General features: G+C 36.8%; 1 pseudogene across 1 annotated transcript in view; it reads right to left on the bottom strand.

Annotated features, from left to right (window-relative positions):
- LOC309791981 (integrator complex subunit 10-like) overlaps positions 1 to 12,606 on the bottom strand; it is a 159,468-nt pseudogene extending 146,862 nt beyond the window's left edge. Inside the window, exons 1-2 of the transcript in view lie at positions 11,226 to 12,606; positions 10,191 to 10,906 (exon numbers count right to left, since the gene is read on the bottom strand). The product of the transcript in view is annotated as an integrator complex subunit 10-like (transcript). The remainder of the gene's footprint in view (positions 1 to 10,190; positions 10,907 to 11,225) is intronic.
- Between the last annotated feature and the right edge of the window lie 2,730 nt (positions 12,607 to 15,336).

Raw genomic sequence — 15,336 nt, 5'->3', positions numbered from 1 at the left:
GCACTATGAGACCATAGCCACAGTTGCTATTTTAAGACATCAGGCATGGCTGATAGGTAATTTGTGAGGGTGTCAGTGCACCCAAGGTGGTGATTCTAGATTATACATAAAGAAGATAAGCTCTATTTGGAAGGAAAGAAATTGCACTTAGGTGGAATTGTTCTATGAATGACTTAACATGGGCGTGTTTGTATTAGGAGAGGAAAGCATCAGTGATGAGGGAAGTTCTGTTTGGAATCCAATAATGGCATAATGCCTTAAATCCCGGAACTTCTGGTCCATCATCCAAAGGCAAACCTCTTCTTCATCTGCACTCTTCTATATTCTCATCCATATACTGCATTTTCTTCACTGAACCCCATTCCACCATTCTCCTCCTCTTGCCTCATTCTTGGTCAACGTATTCATTTATCTTTACCATTTGTACATTTTATTTAATAGCAGCAACCTATTTAAAATAGTTTATTCTTAAAAAAATACACGTCCATAATAAAGAAAATTAAGCAAAACCAGGACATATAAGATAGCAAGTGTTCTCCGTACTCTCCCCCCTATATCACCCATCTCAGTTCACACAGGCAGACACTGTTAATGACTTGCTGTATAGCCTTCTAGACCATTGCCAATAAATAAGCAAACCCAAGAAAAAAAATGTTTTTCAAAAATTACATTATGATATACATACAAATCTATAACTTTCTTTTTTTACTTAAAAATACATTTTGGACTTCATATTTATAGTGTTTATAAGATCCTCCTCTTTCTTAGATATTGTATCATGTTCCATTATATGGCCGCATTGTAATTTTTAATGAACATTTATGTCATTTCCTTTTTTTCTTGTTATTATAAAAAACCTTTCAGTACTTTGAAAACTTGGCAAATGCTCCTTTAGGATAAATTCACATAGTGGAAATGATGGATCAAAGGCTAGGCATATTTCAAAATTTCAAAAGACATTGTCAAAAGTTTATATCAATTGAGACCCCAGCAACAGTTTAGGAGAACACTAATGTCCTCAGATTCACTCTAGCTTTGTCAATATTTTTAATGATTAATCTATTCATTCTAAGTCAGAAACCTCTACAGAGAAATAGTGTCAGAAAGACAAAAAGTCTTGCATGGTGTTCTCTCAATTAACAGTGTGGTTAGTGCTTTAACTTTTGCAAAGAGCTTTTATATATATTATGCCACTAAATCTTCAAAAGAATTTTTTGAAATACATTTTTTCATCTTCACTTCATATAGGAGCAAATTTAGGTGTGAGAAGATCAATTACTTGTTCAAAATCACACAGATGCTAAGTGGTTGACTTGGAATTCAAACTCTGATCACCCATAACAGTTTGATAAAAATGGATATTTAAGTTCTGCTATGTTGTATTCAGATAACTGATACCATTTTGACTTGACATTTTTTCAACTAAACATTATACTACCTTAAAATGAGTATATTTTACTTTTTTGAACATCCTTATATATTTAAAAATTATTATTCTCTCTTTAAATATTCTTTTAGAGGCTTAGTAACAAAACATAATACTAAGTTGTAGAGAAAATTTAACTTTCAGAGTAGAGATGCCTACTTTTTTTGATGAAAGCCAATGAATAAATAAGGTATATACTAAATACTAAATACTAAAATCTTCTCTGCAGAGAGGCTTACTGACATCAGTGATAAAAGAATTTTGGGTCAGAGAGATATGGATTAAGAACTGTTTCTGCTACTTTCTGTCTGGCTGACTTTAGGAAGCTTACTTAACCTCTCCAAGCCTCAGTTTATACATCTATAAAATAGAGATATTAATTTACTTACCTCATATTGCCATTACGAAGATTTAAAAAGGTATCCTATGTGAAATGGTTATTGAAGTGCCTGGCACATAAATAACATGCAATAATGCTGCTGCCATTATTATTATAATTATTATTGTTGTGGCTGCTAATATCATAAGTAATTTTTTAGAGACAAACATATTTCAGAATATTAGGTATTCCCATAAAGATTGACTGTCTTTCCTATGTTACAGAAACCATCATTTATATATGTTATTTTTCCCTTCCTTTAGAATGTAAAATTTGTTCTAATCCTGACATGTTAAAGCTTCAGTGGACCTAAAAGATTATTTAGTTATACAAATAAAGACATTTAAGACCAGACCTCTTGAGAAATTTTCCAAAGTCACACAGATTCTTGCTGCCAAAATAAGAATTTGATTCCTGGTCTCTGTTCTTTCTCCTTAAGGTTAATTAATTTATTTTTAAAATTACTGTGCATATTTAAAATATTTTACAGTAATTTCTAAAATTGTAAGCCAAATATTGAAAAATTTCCTTGGCACCACTGGTAGTTGAATACATATCTCTCCTGATTTCATTGAAATGAATTTCCTCCAGTTCAGAAACTGGTGAACTTTTGCCCTCTGTTATGCAAGTTCAGTTATTTTTAAGGAAAGATGACCAGACTGCAACTCTGGTAATTGTGTCAACTTCTTCAATAATACAAAATTTAATTCATTTTTCATTTGTCATATATCTTGTCTCTGTGATATTACAGACACTTAAAAGCTTCATCCAGTAACTAGTTCAAATTAAAAACATTTCCATGCCTGCATGTAAATTGTGCTGCAACTTTGTAATTGACTAAAATTATTATCTTACTATCATAATAGTAACTCAAGAAACTTAGACAATAAAATAGAGAAATGAATTGTTTTATGGAGGTAAGTAAAACTGGATACTTGTTCTGCCTTCATACTTTAAAGCATTGGTTCTCTGCCTGTACACCCTTAACTATGGAATAAAGTCACATACACACAAAAGCGATTGTTGATTTGTACAGTGGCTGCCTTAAAAACAAGCTGGCTTCTAACTTTAATTCAACAGAGAAAATTTTAAGCTCCAGCTGGTTAGACAACTATCCACTGGCAAATCAGAAAAAATAATTTAAAAATTTTACTTCAAGTTGGTTATTTGTAACTTAGGTTGTTTTTCCATAGAAGTAATGAGAATGATTCTTGGTCTGACAAGCTTCAGGAAAAAGCATAGTACTCCATAGATACCTCTAATATTGTCCTTATATTAATGTGGTCAGTGTGAGTCATATTTTCCCTATGGAAAATGAATTTACTTTTGAAGAGTTACATTCTTTATGAGGGACGTAAGTGATGGGATTCAGAATTTCCCAATGTTTACTTGCTTATTTTGGCTATCCACTCATCTGTTGTTGGCAACTTGAAACCATCAGTAGTTAAGACATTACCTCAGATTTTAAAGTTGAACATTTTGGTTTATATCTTTTAATTATAAGAATGGAATTCAAAGGATTGTATTTTCTGAGTATGTTATTGCTCTAAATTCGAATTCCACATCTTTTATTCAGAAATAATAAAGTGGGTTATAATGGAAGCAATGAAGGACATAGAATGAACATTATTTCCTCAATGTTTGAGAAGAGATAAACAAAGGAATGCAGGGTAGGGATAGAGAGGAATGGAAGGATTATGATCAATTTCATTCTTTCACAACATAATGTAAATGTATTGGGACCTTCTCTGAGACTACAGCTTGAAGGTAAAGTAGAAGTGTGAGGTTACTGAATGAAGTTTAGAGAGGAAAAGTTATTGACCCTGGAGAGTAATGGTGCCCTGAGACCCTTAATTAATCACGTATCTTTATCATAGGTGTGTCAGTTTCTGCCTCTACCCTTCTTTCTGCTACTGATATTACACCTGCCACTACTTCTGTCTCTTCTTTACCTCCATGGCTGGGTTCAGCTCAAATAGGGGCAAGCAGGAAGAAAGACCTTTCCTTTCTAAGGTAAATTATGTTGACATTAGAGAAGGCCTTTTAATAAAATGTCTTTAATTCACCCACATGAACTTCTTTAGAGTTTTCTTGGTTAAACTTGGCCTTTTGCATTTCCATGTCAAGTTTAGAATCAACTGGTCAATTTCTTTCAAATATCTGGTAGGATTTTGACTGGTAAAGCATTGAATCTATAGTTCAGTTTTAAGAGATAATTGATATGTCTGCAATAGTTTATCTTAATAATGTGTTCTATATTCCTGGTAATTCCTATTAGTTGATGACCCTTCTCACTCCTCCCACTCCAGTCCATAAAAGAGTGAGCTATTCCATGCTCATTATTTCAGATCATCAACACCAAAACAGAACAGAAATCAAAGTTGTCAAGTTTTGGTTTTGGAACTCATGACAGAGCTAACAGTGTTGAGAGAAAAGGAATTTAACTCACAAGAAACTAGGTTTTTTCAAATTTCAAGTTCTTAACGTTAAAGGACTCAAAGCAATCAAAGTTTATGCAAAAAAAACCAGTATTTGGAGTAAATAGATGAAGAGCCAGATGGTCTCACATCCAGTCTAGATAAAGATTTCATGGGTGGTGCAAGAAAAAGGCAGAGAAGAGTGAAAGGGCTCTGAGGTGATGAATCCTTGAGAAGGGACTATGTGCTCAGCTCCTCCCAGGCCAAATCCCAGAGTTCGGGTGAACCAATAGAACCCCGGTAGATTTACAATTAAAAAGACAATGTGACTTGTGCATATCTTTCTGGGTGGAACTCTGAGAAGTAGCCAGCCTTATAGAGTTCCCAATACTTAGCTTATCAGAGGAGCAGAAAGAAAGGGATTTCTAGGCAGATGGGCCTGAGGCACTGCAGAGTCCTTGAGCCCCTCCTGGTGAGGGTGAATTTAAAAGCCCTCTCATTCCTCATCCTCTGAGAGGAGACTGGAAATAGAAAAGATTCCAGACCTGCAAGTCCTTGGTTGTAAGCCGAAAAGAGTGTTTGTGTTGAGACCCCCTTAAAGAGACTGAGAATAGTGGTTTGAAATAGAACTTAGTTCAGACATAGAAAAATAAGAAAATTTACATGAGTTTAAAATACTTTAACAATTTTAAATTTTATTAAATTTATTAAATTTTACTTAACTAAAATTTATTTTGGGGCCTAATATTTATAGATAATTATTCCACATATTCTTGGCTAAGACAGAAATTTCTTGTTCTTGAATGGGAATATAATACAGTAAGCATGTCAACTTGCCCCAAATTAATTTATTAATTTGGAAAAAGTCAAATTATCTCTATCCTATAGCTTATGACAGAATGCATTCAAAATGTGTTATAGAGTTAAAATGATAACACTATACAATTATTAGAAAATGTGGGATGTGTTTATCTGATTTTGAGTATGCTTTTCAAAGCTTAAAAAGAAAACGGGAAGAAAAAGATTGATGGGCATTTGACTATCTAAGAAATCTAAAAATTCATAACATAAAAGTAAAATCTAAATCTAAAATATTATTGACATAAAAATAAAATTCACCATAGGTAAAACTAAAAGCAAAGAACCACCTGAAAATAAATACTTATAACATATATCTAACAAGAAAATGAAAAAACTCATTTTAATTAAAATGCAAATTTAGTGTCGCAGTCTTTTCAATACCAAATTGGAAAAGGCAAGAAATAGATTAATACTAGATATTAAGGTTTGTAAACATGCAATCTCACAGAGTAGTGATGATAGATAATAAAAATATCTGATAATCAATTTGGAAATGGGTATCAAATGCCTTTAAAATATCTACTTCATTGATTAATTCAATATTCTAGGAATATAGTTTAAGAAAATTGAAGTACACATCAGACTGTAGTATTATGTGATAGAAAAAGCAGCAGTAACTTAAATACCCAACAATAGGGGATTAGTTGAATATTTTATAGTGTATAATATTTTATATAGTATAGTATAGTATAGTATAGTAACAGATTCTACACTGCTGTGTAAAAAATCACATTTAAATAATCAGTGATGTGGGAAAACTCTCACAAAATATGTGGATGATTAAAAAGAATATGTTGATGTTGATATATGATAGAGCATATGATCCCAATTTATAAAATTAAATGTAGAGAAGCTCTTTTACCTGACCTCTACTTAACAGAAGAATCAAATGTTCCCTCTTTCTTTTGTAACTTATCTTTACTGATGTCAATACTTATGGAGAGCTGGCAGCTCCCTAGGATAGCCACATTTTTATTACACCTGTTGATTTATATATAGATTTGGAGTCAGGTGTGTTTTTATATCTTAATATCATTTTCCTTGGTCCTATAATTACAAAGCCTAATTACAGATTAAAATTAGTGAAGAAACACTTATTAATTAAATTAAACTTACATATCATGTATGTATAATTTTTAAAGGTTCTGTACCTTATAAAACCTTTTTCTGATTAACCAAAGACTGCTGGCTATCAGATAGAAGTGATTCTACTGCACATGTGTGTATAGAAAAAATCTTGGGAGTCTTAACACCAAAATGTTTTAGTAGTTGTCTCTTGATAGCTATCATGATTTGTTTTTTCTTCAAACATTTATTTTTCAATTTTCCTAGAGTGAAAATGAATTACTTTGATCACAATTTAAAGTTATTTGAAACAAAAAAGGACCTCTCCAACCCCTCCCTCACAAAAGGTATTGGGCTTTTTGCCTAAATATGGGGTCATTGCCATTGTGGTTCCAATGTGGTGTGAGCTTGAGATGTTTGCTTCCATACCATTGGAATCTCCACCTATTCTGTGTTCTGATAGACACAGCTAAAGTTGAGACAATGCATCCTGAGTTTTTTTTAAGTCTAGCAACTACACAAAGCTCATGATGAAAACAAGCATCCATTACAGCAGGCAAATTGTACTTAGTGCCCAACAAATGTTCAGAACCAGGGTGTGAACGATCATCCTTGTGAAGGATTGACATCTTGCAGGACAGGTACTTCCAGACCCTGCCCCAGCCCTCCAGGTATGCTTGGTTGGCAGCTTATTACAAGCAGGTGGTACACTAACTTATACCATGTGTTAGTTAGTTAGTTATTTATACAGTAACTTATACCACATATATACCATGTGTTTGTCATTCAGCATATAAATATCAGTCCTTTGCCTAGCACATAGTAACTCTGTAAATAGTAAGTTTTCCTTTAGAAGATTATGGGAGGGGTGCATGTAATAACAATAAATTTTGTTTAGATGATAAACTACATGACAGTGGTTTTTAGGTCTGTTTTCTGTATAACTTCTCTGGACTAAACACAGATTGAATCATGTTGGAACTAAATGTTATTTAATGTGCTAGTGAAGTGTCTTCCATTTTGCATGAGTGTTTTCTGTCCATGGTGTAACATTGTGATGGCATATTCTTTCAAATTATATTTATATTCCCAGACCCTATTCCCTAATTTGCTTTTCTTTTCTAATGCCTTTTCTTCCCCTCTGAAGTCCATAGTATTTTAAAAAATACATATTCCTTGAGAAGATACTGAGCTTTTGCTTAGGGTCATACATAAAAGTGTTTGATTTAAATAATCACGGGAGTTAAATTGCATCTGCCAGGGAGTTCTACATTTTTGGCAGTTATAGGCTGCCTTTATTCAGTTTAATGATGAAGATTTGACTTCGTTGGATTTTTTCTTCTTAGTAAAATGAATGGTGCATCTTTCTTTAATTGTGATCCTCGTCAACCATTTGGCCCAGTAATGGTATGCAAATTAAACTCTTTAAAAATTAATGCTAACATTTATTAAATAATGCATCATACAAAAAGGTAATTTGAAATTCCAAGTTAGACTCCCTATCTGCTCATGAGAAAGTATTTTTTGTGCCATCTTCCTAAAACATCTTTATAGTCTTTCTAAATACCTTGAATGTTTTTTCCAGTATTTTGCAAAATTATCATCATGGAGACTGTTCATGTAGATAGACTCTATGCTTTTCAATTTTGGTCTGTGTAAACTCTCAGATTTTGAATTTATATCACTGCTCTGACTTTCTAAACTTAAAAGTGCTTATAGATGTTTCTTTACCACAATTTAAAGACAAGTCTAATTAAGAGGTATGTAAACTTAATTGTACAAGCTTACCTTCACTGTTGATTCTCAAAGCAGAATGTATATCATATGCTTGGGAATTCCCTGGCAGTCCAGTGGTTAGGACTTGGCGCTCTCACTGACGAGGGCCCAGGTTCATTCCCTGGTCAGGGAACTAAAATCCTACAAGCCGGGCTGTGCAGTCAAAACAAAAACAAACAAACAAAAAGAATGTATATCACATTGCTAGTTGGACAATTGTAAACCTTATGTAACATCCCCACCCAGACAGCAGTGAACATAGCATTCAGCCTTGTACATTAGTGATTTTGCAAATTTGATTTGGGAATTTTAAATAATATTGTGACTATAATCGGCATAATCTGAGAAGAATGAAACTTCTCAGAGACAGATTTAGTGTGGTGTTAAGAACAAGAGTGGTAGAGTGTGACTGCTGGGTTTGAATGAATGCCAGTCCTATCAGGTCTGAGCTTTACTATCTCAGACAAATTCCTTAACCTTCCTGGGTCTCAGTTTCTTCATCTGTGAAAATGACATCAATAATAGTAGCTATCTCATAGAGTTGTTATGAGAACTATGAAACACTAATAAAGTACCGATCCATAGCAAGGACACAACAACTATTAATGCATTATTATTACCTTGAACATTTTTCCCTTCACTGAGAAAACGTTAGCAATATTACTTAAGTGAATTTTCAAAGGATTTGACAATAATTTCGATTTGATTTGCTAACCTAAGAGCAAGAGTCAAATATCTCTTTACTTTGTATTATCTATAGAAATAGAATTTGGGAAAGAATGTAAAATTCTTCATTACAGACAGCTGTTTCTTCCATTCGATGTGAATTACTAAAAAAGAGAGATTTCTCATGCATGTTTTTATTTCAACAAACATGCATTTAACACCAGCTCTCAATATATGCAAGGCTTTGCGCTGACTCTAGGCAGGGAAACATAGTAAGAGGAGATACGGTCCTTATCCTCAGAGTTATCTGGTAGTTAGCAATAGCCATCCTAATACATCAAAAGTTAATCATAAGATTTAAAAAAAAAACAGACATTTCAAGAAGTTATAATAATGAAAAAAGTCATCATAAGATAGCATACAATTAAACATTTAAAAGATGATATAAACAATAAATGTGTTTGCTTATTTTATATTTGTTTGTTTAATAACCTTCTTGTCTCATAAATATGTAAAGATTCCATGCTAAGCGTTTAGATAGGAGTAAAGTGGTTGGGTTGGTCTACGAGGGCTTCATGAAGGAGGTGGACCTTGGGAACATTTTGAAGATTGAGTTCCAGGCAGGCTTCATCTCTTAGACTGTTCCATAAGTGTTAATAAGTGATCTACATGTTAATTTGGAGATGGGTATACCTTAAGGGCTCAACAGTTGCCATCATGCTTAATTACTGTTCACATCCACCCTGCAGTAAGCTTACTGAGCTTTCATCAAGAAGCAGGTGGAATTAGTAGTAGAAGATAGATCACAAGCTTGATCGTTTCAACAGTTCTATGTTTATTGAGGACCCAGTCAATCTCCCCCCACCTCCAAAATTCAATATATATCCCAGCCACTAGGGAGAAAGAAATGGATTCATTGTTGGTTCCTGGCCTCCAGCTGCTCACAGAACATGGAACAAGTATTTGTTCTGCTTTATAATACATGCAAAGATAAGAGTAAGCCAGAGGTGTGATGAATGGGGGAGTGGGTGGGAGTGTATGTGTCAGGGAAAGCTTCAGAGAAGAGCCAGGGTTTTTCATTCTCTGCATTCCTGAATAGAAGCCAAATAAAGTTTTAATTTGGGGTCAATTCAGAGTGCTTCACAGCTTTTTCCTTTCCACTGAATCTAAAGCTATGATCAGTGAGTAAAAATTGCAAAGATAAGTATCAATCAACCAGGAGTCTGTGGGACAATCTTTTTGATTGACACTTTGGTGTCCTTAGTTTGTTTCAAAAATGGATTTGGAAGATACTCTAAATCACAAATAATTAATAATGAATGTAAGCACAAACTGGTTCCCCCTACACTTAGGATATATTTTTTTCAATTGCTCATTTATTCTTTTATTTATTCAGTCATTCATGTATGTGCCAGACAGGCTCTGTACAAAATTTTTTGGTTGATTTGGGAACAAACAAGTACAATTTATTTCTTCATGGATTCTTTTATTTTTTTTTCAAATTTAGGATGATTTTATTTACAAAACAGGTTCTTTTGTTTTACAAAAATTACAAAATAGGAAAAAAATAGAAATAGCTTCTTGGACTGTTGGGAACTACTTCTAAGCAGCCAATGAGTTAAAACACCGATGGTCTTCTTCTTTTGAAGAGCGATGACTGCAACGCTCAGCGGCGCTTTATGTCTCCCCAGAGCCCCGCGACTGTGGGCTGCCTCTGGCGGGAGGGCCGGTGAGGCCAGAGTCTGGAGCAGCAAGATCTTCTCGTTGACGCAGAACCTGTGCAGCACCAGCATCAACTTCTCCCCACAGCGGGACACCTGGCGCTCCATGGCCAGGCGGAAGTCCTCCTTCAAGCCCTTGGTGATGCCCTGGGTGACCGTGTGGTGCTTGATCAGCATTCCTTGATTGGGCTATAGTTCCAGATGGATCTTCCCACCTTCCTGAGTTCTCAGATAGGCGAATTCCTCCAGCATGTTGATATTTGTAACATAATTGAAAAAATTCTCATATTGGAAGTTTCCTTGCTGGCAAATCTTATTGACGGCTTTCAAGAAAAGGGGGTCTCTCCCCACGGTCACTCCTGCTGAAGCAGCACGATCATGTGCCCCAGCACCATGTCGTCTCTGCTGAGAAGGCTCTAAGCTTAAAACAAACTAACATTAAGTGCAGGCAATAGGGCACGATAGCCTTGCTGGTACAAGGCCGAAGCTTCAGATATGAACCTTTTATACACTTGGGCTTTATTTTTGAGGGTTCTTCCTGTGACTTGCCTTCGTCCTGGATGGGAAGGACCATGTAGCACATCAAATCAAGGACTTGGGCCTTCCCTGGTGGCGCAGTGGTTGAGAGTCTGCCTGCCAATGCAGGGGGCACGGGTTCGAGACCTAGTCTGGGAAGATCCCACATGCCGCAGAGCAACTAAGCCTGTGAGCCACAACTACTGAGCCTGCGTGTCTGGAGCTTGTGCTCCGCAACAAGAGAGGCTGCAACAGTGAGAGGCCCACGCACCGCGATGAAGAGTGGCCCCCGCTTGCCGCAACTAGAGAAAGCCCTCGCACAGAAACGAAGACCCAACACAGCCAAAAATAAATAAATAAATAAATAAATAAATAAAATTAAAAAAAAAATCAAGGACTTTCTCATAGGTCATTCTGTACTCCCCCAAGGCAAAGTGGAAGGTCACCAGCTGGATGAGTGCCCTCTGATGCTCCAAGGTCCCCTGTCCCGAGATCTGTGGCTGAGGAAGTGGTCCCTGGAGAGCCACCAAGTGGTGCAGGCTCGCTATGGCCTTTTTATATTGACCCTGATTGATGATCATATCATTGAGGAAGATTCTCAACCAAAGCCGAGTATCCGTCTTCCACGCCAAACAAATTCTTATAAATTCCTTGTCAAGGAATTCCAGGGAACAGAGCAGCTCCCAGCTCTCTCTGGCCAGCTTAAAGCTTTCCAACACCTCGATTGAGTTAGCAAGTTCTGCCTTATTGACAACAATGTGACAATTCCTTCCTTTTGCTGAACAGTCTTCATCGTCCAAACTCATGGTTTTTTCTCTTCCCTCAGCTAGTTTCCTCTTTTTATGTATGTGTTTATTGCGATCAATTTCTACATCACCGTATACATTGGATATGTCTTCCAGAAGAACCAGTGGAACTTGGCTAGGGGCATTAGGACCTTGGAACAGAGATTGCTGTATGCTGTTGACATACTGAAATGCATTCTTAAAGAAGACCAACATAGCAGAATAAACCAATTGGTTTTTATATTTTGCATGAGCTTCGTTATCAAAGTTGTTCACGTATCTACAGAGATCCTTCATTCTATGCAAAATATCACCATAGCTTCGTCTTCCTTTATCCATCTGCCAGTCACATCTCATTCCAACAACATTCAAAATCTTCAACAACCTCTCCCAAGGGTCCACGATCTGGGATGATTTTTCAGTCAGCCCCTCTGTTATGTACTTCTGAGAGCTACGTTTGTTCGGTGACATTAAATCAGATGTTCCTTGGGCACCTTGACGCCGACTTTCTATTTGAGTAGATCTAGTGACATAATTGATATTAAATTCAGCTGCTTTGTTCAAGTACTTATACACCAAATTGGCAGGCAACCGAACGTCATGGTTGTTAATTATTAGAGGAAGGACATCACACACAAATAATTTTCTAAAACAGTTAACAGGAGATTCTTGCTCTTCAATAGTTTCAGCCTCCAATAGTGCCTCCCCAAGGCCAACCCCATGCTGTACCACTGTTTCAGGGAATCGTCTCAAAAGCAGAACCAACATTTCTGATTGTTCCAAAGTGTTGAAGCATTGTTCTGTAACCTGTAGTAACATTTCACACTGGACCCGACCAGGAAGAGTTTCAAATAAACCTGGATGTTGAAGTCGGCGGAGTAGAGGCTGCAGGCCATGATTAGCCAAGCCTTGGCAGCCCATAGGTCCTGCTGCACCAGCTCGCGGGCTCGCTGCACCAGGAACACGCAGTCGCCCTGGGCCGACATGACGCGGGAGGCCTTTTTAAAAAAATTAATTAATTAATTAATTAATTTTTGGCTGCGTTGGGTCTTCGTTGCTGCGTGCGGGCTTTCTCTAGTTGTGGTGAGTGAGAGCTACTCTTCATTGCGGTGCATGGGCTTCTCATTGCAGTGGCTTCTCTCTCTTGCGGAGCATGGGCTCCTGGCGTGCAGGCTTCAGTAGTTGTGACTCATGGGCTCTAGGGCGCAGGCTCAGTAGTTGTGGTGCACAGGCTTACTTGCTCTGTGGCATGTGGGATCTTCCCAGACCAGGGCTCGAACTGTGTCCCCTGCATTGGCAGGTGGATTCTTAACCACTGCACCACCAGGGAAGTCCTCTTCATGGATTCTTAAAGTCTAGCATTTTATACTTAGCTGTCTTACAGAGCTGTCGAAGTCCATTAGTTGGTAAGAATAATTATCCAACAGATAAGGAACTAGTCCATTGCAGTGTGGTCTTAGATTCAGAGCCAGCCTAAACTAAGGGAAACTTTCAAGTACTATCTAATTCATTAAATACAGAATCAATTCAATTCAAAAAAAATAGCAAAATAAACAAGATACAAGTCCGTAAACTTAAAAACAGCACAGTCTAAATTCAAATGATGAATAGGACGTTTATTAGAATATTTCATTGAGATGAAGTCATTAAAATTTTTAGTGATAGTTAAGAAATTGGGTGATTTCTGAAAATGCTACTATTACCAGTCATACCACTAATAATGACTGCCAAGTGCTTTACATTTTTTTTAAAGATTTTTTTTTGATGTGGACCATTTTTAAAGTCTTGATTGAATCTGTTACAATATTGCTTCTGTTCTATGTTTTGTTTTGTTTTTTTGGCCACGAGGCATGTGGGATCCTAGTTCCCCGACCAGGGATTGAACTCACAACCCCTGCATTGGAAGGCAAAGTCCCAACCACTGGACTTCCAAGGAAGTCCCCAAGTGCTTTAAATTTAAGGTACATTTTTTCCTCACAGCAGGTGCATAAGTACGTACAATCATCTCTATTTGCAAAGGAGGAAACTGAGGCTGAGAAATGTTGAGTGATTTGCCTTCTGTCAGGAAGGAGTTGATAAGTGGTAGAGCCTGCACTGTATTTGATCTCTACTCAGTCTGTCAGAATTCTGTCTAATAGAAAAGAGATATTTCAAGATGGTCATCAATGAAAGAATTATAATTGTTTAGCTTTTATGCACTGAATTTTAATCATAATATCTGGAGAGTCTTTCCAGAAGGCTGCTTTTTCCCTCTATTATCAAGGTCTTGGTAGCTCCAGTGCTGGCGATCATGGAAGGTGAGTATCTAAGTATAACTCATAGAAACTACAAAAATGTTTTGTATTTTACTGGAATCAATACATGAAACACTGGAGCAGGGACATATGTGATATGTATATAAAGGAAAAGTATAAATTAGTGCTAGGGGCAGCATGGGTAGTGATTACATAATCCCTATCATTTTAGGCAGGAGAGGCCTTCTGGAATAGGTCTTATCTCAGAGCCTGACTGAATGATGGGAAGGAGATAGCTGGCAGAGGTGGGCAGGGGTGTTATTTTTGGCAGCGGTTAGGACTTGAAGGTGGGAGTTAGTAAAGGGCTTTGAAAAACGTGTTTAAAAGAGCAAAAGGGATTAGTAGGGGTAGTTAATCACATCTGGAAAAGACAGGGAAAGTGTGAATTTTGCGTCTCCTAAATGAAATATTTTGAAACAGAAGAAAGCTTTTTTTTTCTTTGATATTAATATGTGGGTGGGATTCTAGCATAATGCCCCAAGGAGCACTAGATTCATGACATGGCAGATATTTTATAGGACTTTAACTGGTTTAAGTACAGTTAAAAATAAAGATGGCCTGACCAATTGTTGAGGGCTGGGCATGGGAGTGTAAATGGTAGAAATATTTTATTAATAAAAATAGTCATATTCAACTGTCCATAGAAAACAGAGCCTGAGTCAAGGATTGAGAGGTGATGCTTCATTTGGGGGGTACAATTTTCAGGGTAGTGAAAGTGAGAAAGGGGGAAGTGAAGTTGCTAAGGGTGGGAAGCAATAGTAGGTGAAGTGTTACCTCGCGGGCTTCTGCTTTAGGATAAACCTAAAAGAGACAAAGACAGTGGCTTGGGAGGTGCATCCACTTGGTCACTTGGTATCTCTGATCAGACGACTTGGTGAAAGTGCCTTAGAAGAGTAGGTGGGAAGAAAAGAGGGAGACAGAATTTTTCTGACTGATGTCTGCATCTCCTCTCTCTTCTTTCTTATTGGTCAAATTTCTTCCACTAAAACACCCCACCCCAGCCAACACACTTACCCATTAGACAGCTGCTCAGAACCTAGATTTTATACTCCTCAGTGTGCCATTACATTCAAGTCTGGAAGTGGTGAGAAAAACCACAGATTCCAGTTTGCGTCTGGTCAGATTGGTTGACTCTAGACAAGGGATCACCAGAGCATAAGCTGAGTTGGATGGTTGTGACTGTATCAGAGCAAGCGGCTGAGCCTCAGAAGAATCTGAGGAGGTGCAAAGAAATACCACATTTGTTTCTGCTTATTATATGCCAAGCACTACACTAGAACTTTGAATGCCTTCAATCTATTACTATTCCCATTGTACAGTGAGGTATTCAAACATTAGAGAAGTAGTCTTGTCTTCAGATTTGAAATCAAGCAGTTCTTATTAACCTATTGGAGGGCAATTTGTTTTTTTACCTTCTCTCCCCCTCCCCC

Source organism: Mesoplodon mirus, assembly GCF_964341445.2.
Source record: "Mesoplodon mirus genome assembly, chromosome: 16".
NCBI lineage: Eukaryota > Metazoa > Chordata > Mammalia > Artiodactyla > Ziphiidae > Mesoplodon > Mesoplodon mirus.
The sequence above is the reverse complement of the archived record's forward strand: the minus strand, read 5'-3'. Positions and strand labels throughout refer to the sequence as shown.